Source organism: Lissotriton helveticus, chromosome 5_1 (assembly GCF_964261635.1).
Source record: "Lissotriton helveticus chromosome 5_1, aLisHel1.1, whole genome shotgun sequence".
Taxonomy (NCBI): domain Eukaryota; kingdom Metazoa; phylum Chordata; class Amphibia; order Caudata; family Salamandridae; genus Lissotriton; species Lissotriton helveticus.
In genome coordinates, this window is record NC_136065.1 from 1,650,964,670 (window position 1) to 1,650,973,058 (window position 8,389).

Here is an 8,389-nt window from a genome sequence, read left to right on the forward strand (position 1 = left end):
CTCCATGGTTTTCACGGTGGTCCTCCCCTGGGTGTCTGGGGGCTCCAGGCCGAAGGCATGGAAAAGTGCCCAGGACGGGCTCCATGCGTCCCGGGCATTCGTCCCCCGGGCGTCCGGGGCACCCATCTCCATGAGGCCAACGGCATTGGCAAAGTACCCAGGACGGGCTCCATGGGTCCCGGGCAGACCTCCCCCCGGGCGTCCGGGGCTCCCACCTCCAGGCCGACGGCATGTCAAAGTACCCAGGACGGGCTCCACGGGTCCCGGGCAGCTTCCCCCGGGGCGTCCGGGGCACCCACCTCCAGGCCGACGGCATGTCAAAGTACCCAGGACGGGCTCCACGGGTCCCGGGCATTCCTCCTCCCAGGTCGTCCGAGCCCTAGAGCTCCGGTGGTCCAACCTGCGCCTGAGGCCCAGCCGGGGTCCAAGAGCCCTGCCTTGCGTGGGCAGGCAGTCAGGAACCCTACCGCGAAGGCTTGGGATGGATGGGGAGCTGGGAGTCCTTTCGATCCCGGCCCTCTGGTCGCCCGCGATGCCTTCCAATGGGGCGACCAGATGGCCGGGCTTCCCTGGAAGTCCCGATGAGGTGCCATTCGGCTCCTGGATCCCAGCTAGGGCTCCATGAGGTCGGGTTCTTTTACGCCTTGGGTCCCCTCTGTCACCTCGCGTGCACGGATTGCAAGAAAGGGGGGTAATTTCCCTCCGGATTACTAGGGGCAGGGTACGCCCGGACACCTCTCCAGGGCTGGTGGTTCTCTGCCCGGGGGACCAGATGAGATATGCCTGGGCAACACCTCCCCCGGGCGTCTGGGGGCTCCATTCTCCGGGCCAACGGCATGGCTCAATGCCCAGGACGGGCTCCACGTGTCCTGGACAGACCTCCCCTGGGCGTCCGGGGCACCCATCTCCATGAGGCCAACGGGATGGCAAAATACCCGGGAAGGGCTCCACGGGTCCCGGGCAGCCTTCCCCCGGGCGTCCGGGGCTCCCACCTTTAGGCCGACGGCATGTCACACTGCCCAGGACGGGCTCCATGGGCCCCGGACAGACCTCCCCCGGGCGTCCGGGGCACCCATCTCCAGGAGGCCAACGGGATGGCAAAGTACCCGGGAAGGGCTCCACGGATCCCGGGCAGCCTTCCCCCGGGCGTCCGGGGCTCCCACCTTTAGGCCGACGGCATGTCACACTGCCCAGGACGGGCTCCATGGGCCCCGGACAGACCTCCCCTGGGCGTCCGGGGCACCCATCTCCATGAGGCCAACGGGATGGCAAAGTACCCGGGAAGGGCTCCACGGGTCCCGGGCAGCCTTCCCCCGGGCGTCCGGGGCTCCCACCTTTAGGCCGACGGCATGTCACACTGCCCAGGACGGGCTCCATGGGCCCCGGACAGACCTCCCCCGGGCGTCCGGGGCACCCATCTCCAGGAGGCCAACGGGATGGCAAAGTACCCGGGAAGGGCTCCACGGGTCCCGGGCAGCCTTCCCCCGGGCGTCCGGGGCTCCCACCTCCAGGCCGACGGCATGTCACAGTGCCCAGGACGGGCTCCATGGGCCCCGGACAGCCCTCCCCCCGGGCGTTCGGGGCACATATCTCCAGGAGGCCAACGGCGTTGCAAAGTACCCGGAAAGGACTCCACGGGTACCGGGCAGTCCTCCCCCGGGCATCCGGGGCACCCATCTCCATGAGGCCAACGGCATTGGCAAAGTACCCGGGAGGGGCTCCACCGGTCCCGGGCAGGCCTCCCCCGGGCGTCCAGGGCACCCACCTCCAGGCCGACGGCATGTAAAAGTGCCCAGGACGGGCTCCATGGGTCCCGGGCAGCCCACCCCCGGGCATCTGGGGCACCCATCTCCAGGAGGCCAACGGCGTTGCAAAGTACCCGGGAAGGGCTCCACGGGTACCGGGCAGTCCTCCCCCGGGCGTCCGGGGGCTCCCTTCTCCAGGCCGACGGCATGGTTCAATGCCCAGGACGGGACGTCAAGTGGCCAGGACGGGCTCCATGCATCCCGGGCATTCGTCCCGGGACGGGGACGGGGTGGGGAAGAGTCCAGGCGGCTTCACCTCCATGCCCAGCCATCTGGTCGCCCGGATTCCCTCGGCCATCTGGTCGCCCGGATCCCCTCGGGCATCTGGTCGCCCGCAACGCTTTCCTATGGGGGGGACCAGATGGCCGAACTTCCCTGGAAGTCTTAATGAGGTGCCATTCGCCTCCCGGATCCCAGCGAGGGCTCCATGAGGTCGGGTTCTTTCACGCCTTGGGTCCCCTCTGTCACCTCGCGTGCACAGATTGCAAGAAAGGGGGGTAATTTGCCTCCGGATTACTATGGGGCAAGGTATGCCCGGACACCCCTCCAGGGCTGGTGGTTCTCTGCCATGGGGACCAGATGAGATATGCCTGGGCAACACCTCCCTAGGCCACCCCGAGCTTCCTTCCTCCAGGCCAACTGCATGTCAAATTGCCCAGGACGGGCTCCATGGCTCTTGGGCAGTCGTCCCCCGGGCGTCCGGTGCTCCATCCAGGCCGACGGCATGGCAGAGTGCCCGGGACAGGCTCCATGCGTCCCGGGCCTTCGCCCCCCCCGGGCGTCCGGGGCTCCATCCAGGCTGACGGCATGGCACAGTGCCCGGGACGGGCTCCACGGGCCCCAGGCGTCCGGGGCTCCCTTCCCCGGGCCAGCGGCATGTCAGAGTGCCCAGGACGGGCTCCACGGGCCCCGGTCATCCGGGGCACCCTTCCCCGGGCCAGCGGCATGTCAGAGTGCCCAGGACCAGTTCCACGGGTCCCGGGCAGTCCTCCCCCGGGCGTCCGGGGCTCCCTTCCCGGGGCCAAAGCATTTCAGAGTGCCCAGGATGGGCTCCACGGGTTCCGGGCATCCAGGTCTCCCTTCCCCGGGCCAACGGCTTGTCAGAGTGCCCAGGACGGGCTCCACGGGCCCCGGGCGTCCGGGGCACCCTTCCCCGGGCCAGCGGCATGTCAGAGTGCCCAGGACGAGTTCCACGGGTCCCGGGCAGTCCTCCCCCCCGGGTGTCCGGGGCTCCCTTCCCCGGGCCAAAGCATTTCAGAGTGCCCAGGACGGGCTCCACGGGTCCCGGACGTCCGGGGCTCCCTTCCCCGGGCCAACGGCATACAGGAGTGCCCAGGACGGGCTCCACGGGTCCCGGACGTCCGGGGCTCCTTTCCCCGGGCCAACGGCATACAGGAGTGCCCAGGACGGGCTCCACAGGTCCCGGTCGTCTGGGGCTCCCTTCCCCGGGCCAACGGCTTGTCAGAGTGCCAAGGACGGGCTCCATGGGTCCCGGTCGTCTGGGGTCCCTCCCCCGGGCCAACAGCAGGTCAGAGTGCCCAGGACGGGCTCCACGGGTCCCGGGCATCCCACCCCCCGGGCGTTCGGGGCACCCATCTCCAGGAGGCCAACGGCGTTGCAAAGTACCCGGGAAGGGCTCCACGGGTACCGGGCAGTCCTCCCCCGGGCGTCCGGGGCTCCCTTCTCCAGGCCAACGGCATGGTTCAATGCCCAGGACGGGCTCCATGTGTCCCAGACAGACCTCCCCCGGGCGTCCGGGACGGGCTCCATGGGTCCGGGGAGGCGTCCCATGCGCCTCCGGGCTTGGGAGCCCCGGCTGGGTCCAGGGGCCCGGGCGGGCCCCGGGTCGGGTGCTCCGGCCCTGGTCCCTGTCTCCCAGCCTACCGCACTGCCAAGGGCCTAGGAATGGGTTCCGTTGTTCCCGGGGAGCCTCCCCTTGCTTGGCTGGGTTCAGGAGCAGTGGCTAGGGCCCCTGAGGGCCCGGGGAGGGCGGCCTCCCCACCCCGGGCTCTGTCCTTGGTCCTGCTGCGTGGCAGGGTGCCCGGGACGGGGTCCGGAGGGACCGGGGAGGCGTCCCATGCACCTCCGGGCTTGGGAGCCCCGGCTCGGTCCAGGGGCCCGGGCGGGCCCCGGGTCGGGTGCTCCGGCCCTGGTCCCTGTCTCCCAGCCTACCGCACTGCCAAGGGCCTAGGAATGGGTTCCGTTGTTCCCGGGGAGCCTCCCCTTGCTTGGCTGGGTTCAGGAGCAGTGGCTAGGGCCCCTGAGGGCCCGGGGAGGGCGGCCTCCCCACCCCGGGCTCTGTCCTTGGTCCTGCTGCATGGCAGGGTGCCCGGGACGGGGTCCGGAGGGACCGGGGAGGCGTCCCATGCACCTCCGGGCTTGGGAGCCCCGGCTGGGTCCAGGGGCCCGGCCGGGCCCCGGGTCGGGTGCTCCGGCCCTGGGCCCTGTCTCCCAGCCTGCCGCACTGCCAAGGGCCCGGGAAGGGGTTCCGATGTGCCCGGGGAGCCTCCCCTTGCTTGGCTGGGTTCAGGAGCAGTGGCTAGGGCCCCTGAGGGCCCGGGGAGGGCGGCCTCCCCACCCCGGGCTCTGTCCTTGGTCCTGCTGCGTGGCAGGGTGCCCGGGACGGGGTCCGGAGGGACCGGGGAGGCGTCCCATGCACCTCCGGGCTTGGGAGCCCCGGCTGCGTCCAGGGGCCCGGCCGGGCCCCGGGTCAGGTGCTCCGGCCCTGGGCCCTGTCTCCCAGCCTGCCGCACTGCCAAGGGCCCGAGAAGGGGTTCCGATGTGCCCGGGGAGCCTCCCCTTGCTTGGCTGGGTTCAGGAGCAGTGGCTAGGGCCCCTGAGGGCCCGGGGAGGGCGGCCTCCCCACCCCGGGCTCTGTCCTTGGTCCTGCTGCGTGGCAGGGTGCCCGGGACGGGGTCCGGAGGGACCGGGGAGGCGTCCCATGCGCCTCCGGGCTTGGGAGCCCCGGCTGGGTCAAGGGGCCCGGGCGGGCCCCGGGTCGGGTGCTCCGGCCCTGGGCCCTGTCTCCCAGCCTGCCGCACGGCCAAGGGCCCGGGAAGGGGTTCCGATGTGCCCGGGGAGCCTCCCCTTGCTTGGCTGGGTTCAGGAGCAGTGGCTAGGGCCCCTGAGGGCCCGGGGAGGGCGGCCTCCCCACCCCGGGCTCTGTCCTTGGTCCTGCTGCGTGGCAGGGTGCCCGGGACGGGGTCCGGAGGGACCGGGGAGGCGTCCCATGCGCCTCCGGGCTTGGGAGCCCCGGCTGGGTCCAGGGGCCCGGGCGGGCCCCGGGTCGGGTGCTCAGGCCCTGGGCCCTGTCTCCCAGCCTGCCGCACTGCCAAGGGCCCGGGAAGGGGTTCCGATGTGCCCGGGGAGCCTCCCCTTGCTTGTCTGTGTTCAGGAGCTCCATCCAGGGCCCCTGAGGGCCCCGGGGAGGGTGGCCTCCCCACCCCGGGCTCCGTCCTGGGTCCTGCCGCGGGGCAGGGTGCCCGGGACGGGGTCCGGCGGGCCCGGGGAGGCTTCCGCTGTGCCTCCGGGCCTGGGAGCCCCGGCTGGGTCCAGGGGCCCGGTCGGGGCCCCGGGTCGGGCGCTCCGGCCCTGGGCCCGGTCCCCCGGGCTGCCGCTCCACCCAGGGCCCAGGACAGGGGTCCGTCGGTCCCTTGCAGGCCTCCCCTGCTTGTCAAGGTGTAAGCGGGCCCCGGGTCGGAGGGCCCGCCGGCCCCTGGCAGCCTCCATGGCTGTGGCCCGGCTGGGGCCTCGGGCCTCCGGCCCGCCATGCCCCGGGCGCCCGCTCCCTCCTTCGTGGGGGCACGGGGTGACCGGATGGCGTCCCTTTCGTGCCCGGCCATCTGGTCGCCCGGATCCCCTCGGCCATCTGGTCTCCCGGATCCCCTCGGCCATCTGGTCTCCAGGATCCCCTCGGCCATCTGGTCTCCCGGATCGCCTCGGCCATCTGGTCGCCCGCAATGCTTTCCAATGGGGGCGACCAGATGGCCGAACTTCCCTGGAAGTCCCGATGATGTGCCATTTGCCTCCCGGATCCCAGCGAGGGCTCCAGGAGGTCGGGTACTTTCGCGCCTTGGGTCCCCTCTGTCACCTCTAGTGCACAGATTACAAGAAAGGGGGGTAATTTTCCTCCGGATTACTAGGGAGAGGGTCAGTCAGACCTCCGTGTGGTCTGGCGATTCTGAATCAGGGGAAGGCAGGACCCGGGCCCTCCCGCCGGGGCCCCCAGGGGCCTGGGTACGCACCTGCTGCTTAGCCCCCTTGCCGATGGGCCTTTTCCTCCGAGTTTGCTCAGGCAGGTCCCCGCGAGGTCTGGCCATGCTGAGACGGGGCCAGGCAGCACCCGGGCCCGCCCGCCGGGGCCCCCAGGGGCCCGGGAATGCACCTGCCTCTCAGCCCTTTCCCCTCGGGCATCTGGTCGCCCGCAACGCTTTCCTATGGGGGGGACCAGATGGCCGAACTTCCCTGGAAGTCTTAATGAGGTGCCATTCGCCTCCCGGATCCCAGCGAGGGCTCCATGAGGTCGGGTTCTTTCACGCCTTGGGTCCCCTCTGTCACCTCGCGTGCACAGATTGCAAGAAAGGGGGGTAATTTGCCTCCGGATTACTATGGGGCAAGGTATGCCCGGACACCCCTCCAGGGCTGGTGGTTCTCTGCCATGGGGACCAGATGAGATATGCCTGGGCAACACCTCCCTAGGCCACCCGGAGCTTCCTTCCTCCAGGCCAACTGCATGTCAAATTGCCCAGGACGGGCTCCATGGCTCTTGGGCAGTCGTCCCCCGGGCGTCCGGTGCTCCATCCAGGCCGACGGCATGGCAGAGTGCCCGGGACAGGCTCCATGCGTCCCGGGCCTTCGCCCCCGCCGGGCGTCCGGGGCTCCATCCAGGCTGACGGCATGGCAGAGTGCCCGGGACGGGCTCCACGGGCCCCAGGCGTCCGGGGCTCCCTTCCCCGGGCCAGCGGCATGTCAGAGTGCCCAGGACGGGCTCCACGGGCCCCGGTCATCCGGGGCACCCTTCCCCGGGCCAGCGGCATGTCAGAGTGCCCAGGACCAGTTCCACGGGTCCCGGGCAGTCCTCCCCCGGGCGTCCGGGGCTCCCTTCCCGGGGCCAAAGCATTTCAGAGTGCCCAGGATGGGCTCCACGGGTTCCGGGCGTCCAGGTCTCCCTTCCCCGGGCCAACGGCTTGTCAGAGTGCCCAGGACGGGCTCCACGGGCCCCGGGCGTCCGGGGCACCCTTCCCCGGGCCAGCGGCATGTCAGAGTGCCCAGGACGAGTTCCACGGGTCCCGGGCAGTCCTCCCCCCCGGGTGTCCGGGGCTCCCTTCCCCGGGCCAAAGCATTTCAGAGTGCCCAGGACGGGCTCCACGGGTCCCGGACGTCCGGGGCTCCCTTCCCCGGGCCAACGGCATACAGGAGTGCCCAGGACGGGCTCCACGGGTCCCGGACGTCCGGGGCTCCTTTCCCCGGGCCAACGGCATACAGGAGTGCCCAGGACGGGCTCCACAGGTCCCGGTCGTCTGGGGCTCCCTTCCCCGGGCCAACGGCTTGTCAGAGTGCCAAGGACGGGCTCCATGGGTCCCGGTCGTCTGGGGTCCCTCCCCCGGGCCAACAGCAGGTCAGAGTGCCCAGGACGGGCTCCACGGGTCCCGGGCAGCCCACCCCCCGGGCGTTCGGGGCACCCATCTCCAGGAGGCCAACGGCGTTGCAAAGTACCCGGGAAGGGCTCCACGGGTACCGGGCAGTCCTCCCCCGGGCGTCCGGGGCTCCCTTCTCCAGGCCAACGGCATGGTTCAATGCCCAGGACGGGCTCCATGTGTCCCAGACAGACCTCCCCCGGGCGTCCGGGACGGGCTCCATGGGTCCGGGGAGGCGTCCCATGCACCTCCGGGCTTGGGAGCCCCGGCTGGGTCCAGGGGCCCGGGCGGGCCCCGGGTCGGGTGCTCCGGCCCTGGTCCCTGTCTCCCAGCCTACCGCACTGCCAAGGGCCTAGGAATGGGTTCCGTTGTTCCCGGGGAGCCTCCCCTTGCTTGGCTGGGTTCAGGAGCAGTGGCTAGGGCCCCTGAGGGCCCGGGGAGGGCGGCCTCCCCACCCCGGGCTCTGTCCTTGGTCCTGCTGCGTGGCAGGGTGCCCGGGACGGGGTCCGGAGGGACCGGGGAGGCGTCCCATGCACCTCCGGGCTTGGGAGCCCCGGCTCGGTCCAGGGGCCCGGGCGGGCCCCGGGTCGGGTGCTCCGGCCCTGGTCCCTGTCTCCCAGCCTACCGCACTGCCAAGGGCCTAGGAATGGGTTCCGTTGTTCCCGGGGAGCCTCCCCTTGCTTGGCTGGGTTCAGGAGCAGTGGCTAGGGCCCCTGAGGGCCCGGGGAGGGCGGCCTCCCCACCCCGGGCTCTGTCCTTGGTCCTGCTGCATGGCAGGGTGCCCGGGACGGGGTCCGGAGGGACCGGGGAGGCGTCCCATGCACCTCCGGGCTTGGGAGCCCCGGCTGGGTCCAGGGGCCCGGCCGGGCCCCGGGTCGGGTGCTCCGGCCCTGGGCCCTGTCTCCCAGCCTGCCGCACTGCCAAGGGCCCGGGAAGGGGTTCCGATGT